The sequence below is a fragment of the Erpetoichthys calabaricus genome, chromosome 12 (assembly GCF_900747795.2).
Source record: "Erpetoichthys calabaricus chromosome 12, fErpCal1.3, whole genome shotgun sequence".
In the NCBI taxonomy this organism is placed as follows: domain Eukaryota; kingdom Metazoa; phylum Chordata; class Cladistia; order Polypteriformes; family Polypteridae; genus Erpetoichthys; species Erpetoichthys calabaricus.
This window is the reverse complement of record NC_041405.2, coordinates 57,912,262-57,927,499: the sequence shown is the minus strand read 5'-3', so window position 1 is coordinate 57,927,499 and position 15,238 is coordinate 57,912,262. Positions and strand designations below refer to the sequence as shown.

Below are 15,238 nucleotides of genomic sequence, written 5' to 3'. Positions count from 1 at the left end.
GAACACGCGACATATAACCGACCGTGGGAGAAGCATGGATTTTAAACACGCGTTGAGTTCATCTGCTGGTCTCCCTCGTGGAATAACTGGTAATGTTTGACTAAAATCTACAGCGAGTAAAACGACATTACCTCCTATTTTTTTTTTTACGATCTCTGAGATCTTGCTTTTTTCGGTTCAAGGCTTCATAAGCTCTTTTATGTTGTATGGTGTACTTATCCCAAACCATCATCTTTGAATGTTGCAAGACTTTCGCCTTGTATGTAGATCGGGGTAATTACTTTCATTGCATTCCTAGTCTGAATCACAATCTGATTGTATGGGTGGTTACCTGGCACTGTAGGGTTGCCACCCGTCCTTTAAAATACGGAATCGTGCCGCATTTGAGAATGAAATTGCGCGTCCCGTTTTGAATCAATACGGGACGGGATTTGTCCCGTATTTTTTTTTAGCATTTTTTTTAAAGCAGCGTCTCATGCAAATCATCCCACACGCATTTTATTAAGATGCCTCCTTTCCTACTTTTGATTGGGTAATACTTGATGTCATTGTTAGTTTGATTGGTCTTTTTAACTGTCCAGTGAGGAGGGCGGGTCTTTTAAGTAGAGTCTGCAAATTGTTGGCACTGAGATGTGGCACCCGCTGCAGTATGCGTCCCTTATTTTTTTGTATTAAAAGTGGTAACCCTACCTGGCAGGTAACACTTAAGTTTGGTCATGAAGTCGTCTAAAATCCGCCACGTGCCCTCTTTTAATTGCGAGAAGCAGATATATATAGCCAAATTCTCGCGGTTCGTTGCGGCGAAGTACTGCTTTTAATTTTTTAATAAGAAAAGAAAACCTTTTTAAACGGATCGAAAATATACCAATAACAATTTGTTAAGGATCTGTTTTTTTCTGAACCTCGCTTTTCACAGCTGTCGCGCTACGCCGTGTGTTACGATTATTTGACAGTATGTAGATCGTGGTAATTACATTCATGGCATTCGTTTTCTGAATCACAATCTGACTGTATGGGTGGTTACCTGCCAGGTAACGCTTGTGGTTGGTCAGGAAGTCGCCTTACATCCGCCACATGCCCTCTTTCTGTTTCCAGAAGCTGATCATAGAATGGTTTTAATAGTTTACTTTCAAATAATGCAAAGAGTATGCGACACGTGTTTCTCCCTAATTCTGGGCTCATCAGGCATACACACTCACTGCATCCCCTCTTGTGAATCGAATCTCTATCGTCAGCGCCAGAGTTGAAGCCCCTAACGTTGCCGTCAGCAAGTCGGCTAACATCCGCCATGTGCCGTCTTTCAGTTGCGAGAAGCAGATCATAGAATGGTTGAAACTGTTGCCCCTAACGTTGCGCCACGGCGTGTGGTTCGTTTATACCTCGTGTCTTCTCATTAAACTTTTATCTCGCGAATATGTTATTGCAATCCGCAGCGGGAGCGTTTCTATAAACTTAATTTAAACTTACGTTTTACACCGTGCTTTGTTTCCCTTATGAACATGCTTGTATGCTACACTCGCTCCCTTCTCAATTGTTTAATGAATTTTTTGCTCTTCGCATTTTTGCGGCTCTTCCTTCATTTCCCCCTACTTCGTTCTTTTATCTCGCGAATATGTTATTGCAATCCTTAACGGGAGCGTTTCAATAAACTAATTGAAAATAGTTTTGCATTTACCTTTTTAGTAAAAGGCGAGCTTTTAAGCCTGAGAAATCACCCCGTAAATGCACACGTTTAATTGCACATGTGTTAATATGTATGCTTACACAGTATTAAAAGACAGTCAAAAATTAACGTCATTTACCTTCGTTCCCGCGTTTGACTTGTGCTGTAAATCTCTTCCTTGTTTTTAGTTCACGTGATTACGTAGGAGGCGTGATGACGCGATACGTGACTCCGCCTCCTCCATTACAGTATATGGACAAAAAATATGTTCCAGTTATGACCATTACGCGTAGAATTTCGAAATGAAACCTGCCTAACTTTTGTAAGTAAGCTGTAAGGAATGAGTCTGCCAAATTTCAACCTTCCACCTACACGGGAAGTTCGAGAATTAGTGATGAGTGAGTCAGTCAGTCAGTCAGTCAATCAGTCAGTCAGTCAGTCAGTGAGTCAGTGAGTCAGTGAGGGCTTTGCCTTTTATTAATATGTATAGATTTACTTATTGATTGATTGGTTAATTGATTGATTGATTGATTGACTGTATTATCTGTCCTGTGAGTCTGTATCTTTGTTTTTTAATGTTTCTTTTGTTGTATACATGTGCATTTCCCCATGTATAAAGACTAATAAAGTTTATCCTATCTAATCTATCTAATCTAATCTAATTGTGATTTTCCCCTTGGGATTAATAAAGTATCTATCTATCTATCTATCTATCTATCTATCTATCTATCTATCTATCTATCTATCTATCTATCTATCTATCTATCTATCTATCTATCTATCTATCTATCTATCTATCTGAACTAAAACTATGAGCCCAAATAGAAAGTTATCTGTTTTGCATATTCCTCTTTATAGCTGGATTAAATTACTGAAGACAATTACTGCAAGTTTCTGCAACTGATCTTTGAAAGTCACTTTGAATAAAGAAAGAATCTGAAGAAGAACCTTTTAATGGAAGAATGACAGACTCTTTGCTTGTGTTCCTCAACTGGATCCACAATGTCATTTAATGCACTAAGTGACAATCTATGAGAGACACCAAGTAATCTAACATAACATTTCTAAAGCCACTCTATCACCTTGTTTACCCCGTGGCAACTTTTCGAAAGTAAATTTACCCCCTCCCCGTCCCCCCCCCTTTTTTGTTCAGTAATTTGAGTTTATACATCTAACATAATAAGGCGACTGACATATGGGAAATGTTAAGATACCTTTTTAAACATTTTTATTTTAAATTCAAATAACATTAACAATAATAACAGCACATAGATAGATAGATAGATAATAATGTGATTTCACTTATTTAATAATAACTACCAAAACGAAACACACTAAGTCAATGAGAACGGATCAATTAGAGACTTGCTTGTTTTTGCTTTTCAGCTACAAATTTGGATATTCTTACCACAGTTGATGAAAGAGCAAGTCTCACATTATCTTTGGAAACTAATCAAGATCTTCATGACTTCAATTTATTTAAGCAAATTTATGACCTTTGTAGGCAAAATTGGGAACCCTGGCTTAATTCTATACAATCATAGACGCTAGCACTGGATGCATGTCGGGAATCAGCCCTGAACAGGCAACAAGTCCATCAAAGCGTCCAAGTACACACACACACATTCTCACTCACACAGGACCCAGTTTGGAGCTGGAAATTGACCTACCCTGAATGTCTTTGAGGATATGGGAGGAATACCCAGAGAAAAATGCCAGACACATATAGAAGGTAAAAACTCCCCACAGACAATAATCCAGAGAGCGATTCAAACCTAAAATATCAGATCCATGAGTGAGCAGTGCCAAGTTTAGTTAAAGGCCCAACTAATTCACAGTGCTATTTAAACCTAAAGTAATGTACTGCATAGGAAGGATCAACTTTACTTGAAAAAGTTATTTGAGTCCACAGAAACCTTTAGACAGATTACACCTTCATCACCCAGAAATAAACTCTCCAGCAAATGATTTTTTTACTTGACATGCATTCCGACAGGTCTATTTTTGCTTTAAGATGAGAGTTCAAAATGTGCACTACGCAGTATGCCAGTGGGAGCTCTGTATGTATGGCATGCTTAGGCTTCTACTGCTTTATGGAAATTGGATACCAAAACTGTACTTTATAACTTAAGTGCTTTTGCTAGATAATTGGCTGTCTATTCTTCTCAACATAGCTGTTAGACTTGCATTGATTTTATCACTGTTTCTCATTACCTTTCTTTGCTAAAGTTAAAGATGTATCAGTGCCCTCCTTGCTGTCCTTTTGAACCTCAGGGCTTCTCTGAATGGTGCAACTTCCTTCACCTTTCACCGAGACTCAGACATCTCCAAACATTAAATTGAAATTAACCTTTTTGTAAATAGCATATCAACCCCGAGGTTTGGATAATTCTGATTTATTTCAGATTTCTTAAGTCTTTAACTGCCTCCCATTAACGGTACACATTTAGGCTAGAGAAGGACTTTCTGCGAAAACAGACAATCTGACACCAATAAAACAAAGCAGAAAAAAAGAGGGCGTTGAAGTCACTCATCATGGAATGGAAATTGAAGCACCTTAATATAAACGCCAACAATTTACTACTCCTGCTATGAGACTCAGTTCCTAAACATTGTCACACATGTGTGTTTAGGAGACAACTAAAGGGCTTGAGTACATGTGATTCCACGCCGGACGAGGGGGTGGTGAAGTGCACTAATTCTCCCTCTCGATCTTCTGCAGACCATTCTAGGGAAATCCCACCTGGCTCTGGGGCAGCCAATGTCGTCACTTCCGGTTCCAGTCCTGATGACATCACTTCCTCCACTGGCCTTTAAAGCTGCCATCTTGTGTATAGAGAATCAGTTCTGTTTTGGACTCTATTATGTAAACATGACAACTGTTTTGAATCGATTTTGCAGCCGGGAACAATTATACGAGTGGCTGCCCCAAACCTTCTCAACGTCTTATGGTCATTTTTGTGACAACATCAATTAGCATCTGCACACGATAAGTCAAGGAATGAGTAGAAATGAGATCACATCAATGAGATACACCTTAAAACTAACATTAAAATAACTGAAGACTTTTAGTTTTTCAAATTTAAGGTTTCAAGCATTTGAATGGACCAACTTCAACAGAGTTCCAGAGTGTATATTTTATTCTAGTTTAATTTATATTTTTCACTATTTCTTTAGCTCTTTATTTTTGATGTATTCAGATGCTGCCGTCTTGAAACAAAATGCTATGGTGCCACGCATAACTAGAGGTTGTGGTTTACACGTTATTAGAGTATTGGTTTTTGTGTTATTATTTTTTACAGGTGTCTCCTGAATATGATTATGATGTTCATTTTTGGAATTTCGAACCTCTTTAAAAGATATTTAATTTTTTGGACCCTTTTGTCTCCCATTTTGTATTTCTCATGATTGTTGCTATATTTGGTTTGCTTTGTCAAGACTGTTTCACATGTTGCTAGGGGTTTGTCCTCTTCTTCTTCCACAATGCAGAGAAACTTCCCAGTGAGGGCAATGACCATGTGGAAGGAGGTGTCACTTCTTGACCATGCAGCCTGAACAGAGGAGCCCCACAGCTAAGCTATAATTGAAGAAGCCACTCACACTAATTTAGCCAGAGTGTTACAGTAGCTGCCATTCTGCTTCTTTTTGAATGCCATCATGCATTGTTTTTTTACAAACCTTTAAGTAAATAGAGACAGCCGGGTTGGCACCTCAAAAATTTATTAGCGTATCAACCTGTCATTTCCTTGGAAGACCACAGCTGACATAACACGTGTACACCTATATGTGTAACTCTCAGAGGTGTGATCATTTCATCATGGCTGCCAGCTTTAAAAGACCAAGAAGTGTGATTAGAAAGTGTTTATAAAAGGAAAGACTTGTTGGTAAGAGGATGGCTAGTTTCTCAAACAATTTCTTTTTTGTTTCACGTTGTGGTTTTGACTTTTTTTCTGTTTACTGATTGTAAGCTCAGTTTTGCCCTTTGGTTTTGGTTTGCCTGTTCAATGTACAAAACTCTGCTGTGTCTGAGATGTTTTTGCTGTTTTTCCTTCAAAGATTCTCTGACATTCACATCAGACTAAAGGAACCATTTTGACTGTTTCTTTAGTATTAAAAGATCGACACAGGCATAACAGTATGTTTCTGGTCTGCCTGTCCATTAAATAGTGGAGGTATTGCCTCTCTGGACATCCCTGTCTTCACAATTCCTTAGCACCAGAAACTTGGGGCATCATCTAGACAAAGTTGCCCCTTCATAGATACTGAGGACAACAGCCTGATGCTCAATTACATGGAGTTTTCCCCTGGTGATATTGCACTTGCCCTTGCCAGCTGGCCTCTCATAGCTTGATCTCTAACTCTCTGGTGGTAAACCTACATTCAGAGTTTTGGCTACCATACAGACTTATGAAAGAGCAACCAAGAACCATGTAATAACTTAAACTGTCATTATTCTTGAGTTTGCACCTCTAACCCAATTCAAGACTTCAGATTCCTGCCTTGTACCTGGTGCTGTCTCAGCTAACTACTACTTATTATAAACCAACTTATTATTATTTCCATCTTCGTCACTAAGACATTGTTATTTTATTTCATCTGTTAGGAGCTGTATTTTTTCCTGTTTCTTTTGAAAAGTTAATGTTTAATTAAAACCAACCTCCACAGTTGAAAAAATACTGTATCTCTACAAATGCAGGCACTCCATTCTACAAGTGAGAAGTGTGATTTTTATCTCTTCTCTTTCACAGAACCCATATATAAAATTCTTAACAGACAAGAAGACATACTATATGAAATAATTGGAAAAGTGCAATATTGGATTTTTCAAAGACGAAAAGGGCTGGAGTGCTGCTTATTCTATTGCTGTGTAGGTGGATATGTGGATGGTGTTCTTTAAGCATCAATTGTATCAACCTGGACAAAGTTAGATGAGTGTATAGAAAATGAATGACTTCCCCATATCTAATTTTCTTACAGTGTTATACGTGCAGCTCAGAAACAGGCAAAGTCCTTTGTCTGTTGTAAATGTGAAATCAGGTTCACAGAAACATGTGGCTTTTGAAGCAATACAAGGCACAGACAGTATTGTATATGGAGTTGTCTGCAGTCTTCTGTACGATACATGTCACCTTTTTCTGTTTCATACAAGCTTATCTTCCTGATCCAAATACTGCATGTATTCAATGCACATTTCAGTCATACTCAACTAGACAAATAAATACAGAATACAAATCAAAAAGAGGTAGAGAATTTTCCACTTACATATTAATGGTGAACAAAAAGTTGTCTAGAATGAAGAGCCCTAAGAGAATGAGCTGTTTAGGAATGACCATGGACATCAGCTCTGGTACATTCAACTTAGTCAACCCTTAATATGTTCTGTTTTATGAAATTACCAAATTGAAATATGAAAGGCTTATTGAAACCTGACAGACAGCTTGAAAATCCAATGCCCAATATGTGAAGATATCCAAGCACAATCCATCCTGCTTACTTCAATTCAGAATCATGGAGGCTAAGCTCAAGTCTCTCCTGGTAACATCTCGTACATGGCAGCAACCAACTTCGGAACACTGACACAAATAAACACACTAGTACTGAACTAATAAAGAGCTGTTAACAGACCTAATACTCATCTTTGTCATGTGGGAAGAAAACCAGACTACTACAAAACAACTCCATCTGAGCAGAATGTTTTAATCTAAAGTGATTAACAAAACCTAATAGCTAATGTCAGCTAGACATATATTCATCAAAAAGAGTGTCTTCAAACTCAGAATTCTGAAGTGAGATGGGCAGCTTGTTCCACCAGCTACACATGAAAACAGGCAGGGTTGAGATTTAATACCATGCAGAAGGCCACATCATCAGATGCCATTCATCAGCAGACCTGAGTGGACGAGAAGGAGCACAAAACCTCACAACTGGCTCCAAATCTATAGGTGCTCACCAACTGACTACTCTGAACTTAGAACTTAATACAAGCTGCTACAGGGAGTCAGTGTGGTGATCTGAATGTAGCTACTGGGCAAAAGGCCACCTCAAAGCAGGCATCTGCCATCAAAGGCGAGGTGTTATTTAGAGGTCAGTTCCCTCTTTACTACATGTCTTGATTTAGTTGGTCATCTCATTTCTCCTTTCATTCTCAGACCAGCCTCAGTGTGTGATTAAGAATGTGTTTCAATCCATCACCTCAAACAGGGCAGAAAATATACCAAACAATAGTCTTCAAACGCTTCTTAAACACATTGAGGGAGTCAGAATTTCAAATTGAGATGGGCAGCTTGTTCCTCCAGCTAAGAGCTATTCATGAAAAGAGTCTGGTTTGAGATTTGATACCACGCAGAAGGTTGCATCACCAAGTGCCATTCTTCAGCAGACCTGAGTGGGCGAGGAGGAGAACAGAACCTCACAAGTATCTCCATATCTATGGGTGCTGACCCATTGACTACTCTGTAGGCAAGCATCAAGGATCTGAACTTAAAACAAGCTGCTACAGGGAGTCAGTGTAATGATCTGAATGTAGCTAGAGGGCAAAAAGCCTACTCAGAGCATGCATCTGCCATCAAAACAGAGGTGTAATTTAGAGGTAAGTTCCTTCTTTACTACAAGTCTTGATTTAGTTGGACATCTCATTTATCCTCTCATTCTCAGATATGCCTCCGTGTGTGATTTAGAATGTTTTTTAGAGCACACAGTGGTTACAACCCACTGCCTTTAGTAGGACAGAAAATATATGGATCAATGTTTTTTTCATCACATATTTAAACATACAATTCACTATTTTCAAATCATAATCATTTCAATAATTTGTTTTTGTTGTTAATAATTTTCTTTCTTAAATATTTCTAAATGGGGTACTTTAAAAGTTAGTTACAAGTACCTGGTTGTTGTGATACTGAGTTACACTGGGTATTGTGTTCCTTGGCTCATCCAAATAAATAATAGGCAAAGGCTTTTCCAAAGAGACAACGGACGTAAAACCTTGTCTCTGGGACCTGAGTCTATAGCAACATGCACACTGCCTTTTAAATAGTCTGACATTATCTTACCTTGAATAATTATTTATTTCCTCAGGAGAAACAATCTTTCTTTCCCTTTGGACTTCTGCAGTTAGTCATGCATGAAGCATTATTCTTCACTCTGCTTGATTCTTAATATTTTATTGCAATTGTATGTTCCAGCCTTTTCTTTCAGGGAAGGCAAATGGTGATTCCTTTGATTTCAATTTGCCTTGACATCTTCCACTTCGTATCAGTCAGAGTATGCATTTTTACTCAAGTGCAGTTCACTAGATATCACAGGACCTGGCAAAGGAATAAAAAAGGGTGTCAAATACATGCAATTATTATATGGTTAAATTAGAAGAAACAAAAAGTAAATTAGCAAGTCACCGGTTTAACATTTGACACTGTTAGCTCTTTTTTCGAAATTCATTATTTTTAAACAGTATACAACAAGTAAGAGAGAAACATGAAAGCCATTCAAAAGCTATTCTTTACTCTAAGATCCATGGGGATCTGAAAGAAAATAATAATAAAAAAAACTATCTAATAAATATCCTGATGCCATTTAGGCTTGGAATAACTTTGCACTTAGCTAAGCAAATAAACCTGGTCTCTTCGTGTTTGTAAAATTAATTATGTCATAATAAACAAGTGTTTACTATACTAAAATATATATTTATATACATCCATCCATCCACTTCCGCTTATCCGAGGTCGGGTCACGGGGGCAGCAGCTTGAGCAGAGATGCCCAGACTTCCCTCTCTCTCCGGCCACTAGCTCTTCCGGGAGAATCCCAAGGCGTTCCCAGGCCAGCCGGGAGACATAGTCCCTCCAGCGTATCCTGGGTCTTCCCCGGGGCCTCCTCCCGGTTGGACGTGCCCGGAACACCTCACCAGGGAGGCGTCCAGGAGGCATCCTGATCAGATGCCCGAGCCACCTCATCTGACTCCTCTCGATGCGGAGGAGCAGCGGCTCTACTCTGAGCCCCTCCCGGATGACTGAGCTTCTCACCCTATCTTTAAGGGAGAGCCCAGACACCCTGCGGAGGAAACTCATTTCAGCCGCTTGTATTCGCGATCTCGTTCTTTCGGTCACTACCCATAGCTCATGACCATAGGTGAGGGTAGGAACATAGATTGACTGATGAATTGAGAGCTTTGCCTTAGGGCTCAGCTCCTTTTTCACCACGACAGACCGATGCAGAGCGAGCATCACTGCAGACGCCGCACCGATCTGCCTGTCGATCTCACGCTCCAATCTTCCCTCACTCGTGAACAAGACCCCGAGATACTTGAACTCCTCCACTTGAGGCAGGATCTCGCTCCCAACCCTGAGAGGGCACTCCACCCTTTTCCGGCTGAGGACCATGGTCTCGGATTTGGAGGTGCTGATTCCCATCCCAGCCGCTTCACACTCAGCTGCGAACCAATCCAGAGAGAGCTGAAGATCATGGCCTGATGAAGCAAATAGGACAATATCATCTGCAAAAAGCAGTGACCCAATCCTGAGTCCACCAAACCAGACCCCCTCAACACCCTGGCTGCGCCTAGAAATTCTGTCCATAAAAGTTATGAACAGAATCGGTGACAAAGGGCAGCCCTGGCACAGTCCAACTCTCACTGAAAACGGGTTCGACTTACTGCCCGCAATGCGGACCAAGCTCTGACACTGGTTGTATAGGGACCGGACAGCCCTTATCAGGGGGTCTGGTACCCCATACTCCCGGAGCACCCCCCCACAGGATTCCCCAAGGGACACGGTCGAACGCCTTTTCCAAGTCCACAAAACACATGTAGATTGGTTGGGCGAACTCCCATGCACCCCTCATATATACTATATATATATACAGTAATCCCTCGCAATATCGCGCTCTCGACTTTCGAGGCTTCACTTTGTCGCGGCATTTTATATGTAAGCATATTTAAATATATATTGCGGATTTTTTGCTGGTTCGCAGATTTCTGCGGGCAATGGGTCTTTTACTTTCTGGTACATGCTTCCTCAGTTGGTTTGCCCAGTTGATTTCATACAAGGGACGCTATTGGCAGATGGCTGAGAAGCTACCCAACCAGAGCTTTTACCTATTAAATAAAACTCCTCAAATATATTGTGAGCACGGGGGCTCTTCGCACCTGTCTATCTATCTAAAGGATACGGCTGCTCCTCAAAAAACGTTGAAAGATTACCTTCACATTGCTCTCTTCTTTGCTCTGCTTACATATGGCTGCTTTATCAAGCGATATGCTTCCTGCATGGTGCTTTGCATACTTAAAAGATCAAACAGCACGTATTGATTTTTACTTTTCTCTCTCTCTCTCTCTCTCTCTTGTTCTGACATTCTCTGCTCCTGACGGAGGAGGTGTGAGCAGGGGGGCTGTTCGCACACCTAGACAATACGGACGCTCATCTAAAAATGCTGAAAGATTACCTACACGTTGCTCCCTTCTGTGCAGCTGCTTCGTGAAGCGACATGCTGCATGGTGCTTCGCATACTTAAAAGCTCGAAGGGCATGTATTGATTTTTGATTGTTTGTTTTTATCTGTCTCTCTCTCTCTCTCTCTGACATTCTCTGCTCCTGACGGAGGGGGTGTGTGCTGCTGCCTTCCTTGCAACTGCTTTGTGCGGCGGTGCTTCGCATACTTAAAAGCCAAACAGCCCTATTGATTTGTTTGCTTTTCTCTCTCTCTCTCTGACAATCTCTGCTCCTGACGCGCACTCCTTTGAAGAGGAAGATATGTTTGCATTCTTTTAATTGTGAGACGGAACTGTCATCTCTGTCTTGTCATGGAGCACAGTTTAAACTTTTGAAAAAGAGACAAATGTTTGTTTGCAGTGTTTGAATAAAGTTCCTGTCTCTCTACAACCTCCTGTGTTTCTGTGCAAATCTGTGACCCAAGCATGACAATATAAAAATAACCATATAAACATATGGTTTCTACTTCGCGGATTTTCACCTTTCGCGGGGGGTTTTGGAATGCAACCCCCGCGATCGAGGAAGGATTACTGTATATATAATATTTTCTGCTCTGATAGCAGCTGCAGTAAATGCATTATCCATACATCTAGTGCATAGACAATATATAGAAGAGTCATTAGTCATCACTGTAAGGGGATACTTTACCATTTTCAACCAACAAATTGCAGGTAAACAGTCAAGGCCTGAAAAACTTAGACAGGAGAGAAACATATTTTGGGAAGGAAAAGCAGGACACCAGAATGTTTTGTATAGCCTATCTGACTGCAGCTTAGTGCAGCTTTTGATTCTCATGGGAATTCACCTTGTCCTTGAGCGACAATTTTCCTGTGTTTTGAGAAACTGTAAAACTGTTAGCTGCTTTACCAGTGGACAATAAGCCAAGAGAGAAATGGTAGAGAGCTTAGAACATTATCCAAAACGTGTTCTGTTTTCAGTTCAGTTTTTGGTTTACTTTTATTTCAGTTGGTGCTTTGTTGCAAAAATGGAGTGTTTTGTTGCCTCCTTTCTGACACTTTGAGAGGAGCCATGGATTTTAATTGGAGCTTGCTATCTGCTTAGCTGCCAGATACGTACAAAGAAGCGCTTTCTCCAGCAAGACATTTTTCTTTTTAGTTTCCAATTAAGAATATATAATGTGTAACTAACCATCTAGGCAATCTGGGACTGAACAAAGACTACATGAACCTACCCAAGTAGTATAATTCTGTGTATTGCTTAGATTTGCTGCTATTTGTTATTATGCAAATAGATATATTTTTATGCAAAGCTTAAACTGCATGTCTCTGCCAAATTATTGATTACAAACATTGGAAAGAAGCTACAGTGCATAATTTCTTCTCTAGCTGCAGTCCCTTCAGGGCATGAAGGATGGTTTGTGAAGTCCTCCATTTGAAGTAAACTGGGTTAAAGTAAAGGAATGAAGATGAAACTCAGTCCCAGGCAGCAAATAGCCTGACATCAAAGGTCCCTATGGTTGAATACGGGGTACAATATGTCCAGGTTACAGTTAACAATTTCATAGCTGGTTTGGACATTTCTTTGTGTCCTCCAATAAGAAAAGAACCTAAGAAGTTAGTTGGTACCTTTTATATTAGGTGATCTGACAACATGACAAAGAAGTTGACACACTTTTAGCCAGCAAGATTACCATAATGCACTTTTAACAGTAATGCCAAATAAAAAATATGCTACATCTTGTTCAAAGTGCACCAAACACTGAGTATCTATATACAGTATATATATCGCACCAGTTTTATCGACACTACAGTATCACTTAGAATTGATTTTAAAATACTCCACTTCATATGGAGTCTTGCTGATTTATGTATCCTGGAATGCCTGTCTTAAAAGGAGTCGACAGGCATGTTTTTCTTTTTTATGCACCAAAAATTTTGCATGTTTTACCAATAAATCTAGATCAGCAAGAACTGTTGAACATTTCAAATGATGCTAAAAATGCAATTTTTAGTTTGGCTTTTTCAAAAGTTTTATTAGAGCTTGTTTAAAAAAATGTTCATACTAAAATATATTGAAATTACTTTATTTTAGTATTTACTTAGGGTGGCTGGGTTGCCTGAAAAACCATGCATAGGCTGGCCATTTAAATGTGTAAAATAGAATTGGTGACATTATCATCAGTTACTAACCCCTTTCTTTTAACAATGGTGTCACGGCAGAATCGAAAGAACAAAAATGATAAGTCATTAACTGCGCTACTCAGGTTGAGATGCAGAGGCTCTTAATCAAGACTAAACATTAAAGGGCTTCATTTTCATCTTTTACTATGCCAATTATTATGGAATGAAAACGTACAGTTTGGGCACATTTTGGGTTTAGATGAAATTCATTGAAATCTATAAGACAGCCAACTGAAATTAAAGGTCCATACATGAAGATATCAACTTCCGCTTGTAACAGCTGTCACACACGTGCATTTAGGAGACAGCTAAAGGGCCTGGGGAACTGTAATACTACACCAGACCAGGGGGTGGCAGAGTGTGCTGACTGTCTCTCTCAGTTTCTTGCAGACCATTTCCGGGAAATCTCACCAGGTTCCAGCACCTCTGATGACATCACTTCCGGCCCTGGCATCTCTGATGACGCCAGTTCCGGTTCCGGCACCTCTGATGACGTCATTTCTGGTTCCAGACTAGATGACATAATTTCCTTCCCCAGCCCTTAAAACCGCCATCTTACTTCCAAATATTTGAAAAACTTTTGCAGCTGGGAAATAATATACGGATGGCTGCCAACAAACATTTATGACGTCTGGAGACTCATTCTTATTACAGTGGCATAGTCGGCAGGATGGTGGTTCCCGAAAGAAAACGGGACAGAACTCAAAGAATTAATCAGATGAGAAAGTACTGGGGCTGAGTTTCCTGGTGGGGAGTTCGTTCAGGGGTCAGGAGTGACTTGGTGCAGGCTCCGCTTCCTAAATACGAAACCGGGCTAGTATTTTCTCAAAGGAAGAATATGGATGAGATTTACAGATGTGCGCTGGTTCCTATGGAGAAAAGGAAGGGGGCTCGTTATGTTCTCTCAGAGGAGAGATCTGAGCCGCCTATTGGAGTTAAGATCCCAGATAAATATGGGTTTTCCCCAGGCCAGCAAGCATGCATCTTAAAAAACTGGGAGTTAGATCCAGAGCAATGTACCCGGGAGCAGGCAGAAGCTCTCTGGGAACAAACATCTCATTGACTAAGGCTGTTTGAGCTGACAGCATTTCAAATAGTGCATCAGGTTGCCTGCTTTTTGTTGTTAAAAGGACTCCCCAAAAATGTTGCCCAGCCGGTCTGGGGAGAATTCCACACCATGGAGGAGCTTATAAAACTCCTGGAAAATCTTAAATCAACCTCACAATCTGAGGGAGCAGAACGGTCCTCTAGTGGAATCCGTGGGGATTACATCACATAAACTAGGTCTCTTTCATATAAACCGGAGCCTGTTTCAAAGTTCCCGGGCCTTGGGGCGGACAAACGACCGGGGGATGAGGAGGGATGCAGGTGGACAGGGAGAGGCGGTTTATGTGCACTTGTCAACCCCCTAACGCTAACACATACGGGAGTGGTAATAGTTAATGGATATAAAGTAGAAGCACTCCTCGATACCAGTAGTAACATTTCCATTGTTGCTCACCGATATGTACTACCGTGACAGTGGATAAAAACAATGACCAGTATTACCTGTGTACATGGGGAAACCCGTAAATATAAAATCGTCCGATGTTTCATTAGCTATAGAGGATCGCTGAAAAAAATCACCATGGCGGTCCTCCAGCATCCACCTTTTGCTGTGAGTCTCGGGCGGGACTGGTCAGATAATAAAAGCGGTGTACCAATTACTACTCCCAAACAACCTATAGATGGGAATGACTCGACTCGACTTCAGCTGTCTCCATGCCGTGTAAACAGCTGGCGGAGAGAGATACGGAAGGCCAAGAGGCAGACGGGGAGATTCCTGGGCCGTCGCAGGTGGACACGTCATCAACCCATGCCTCGATGAGCAAGAGAAATCCCCGCCCCTTGAGGTCAGATCGGACCCTCTCTCTGAAATACACTTTCAATTCAGAGAAATGCCGGCTTCTTTC

General features: G+C 40.6%; 1 protein-coding gene across 1 annotated transcript in view; it reads right to left on the bottom strand.

Moving 5' to 3' along the window:
- LOC114662234 (5-hydroxytryptamine receptor 2A-like) overlaps positions 1-8,955 on the bottom strand; it is a 620,625-nt gene extending 611,670 nt beyond the window's left edge. The window contains exon 1 of the mRNA XM_051934695.1: positions 8,716-8,955. The gene's annotated coding sequence lies outside the window, so the exon portion shown is untranslated. The remainder of the gene's footprint in view (positions 1-8,715) is intronic.
- Positions 8,956-15,238: the final 6,283 nt, after the last annotated feature.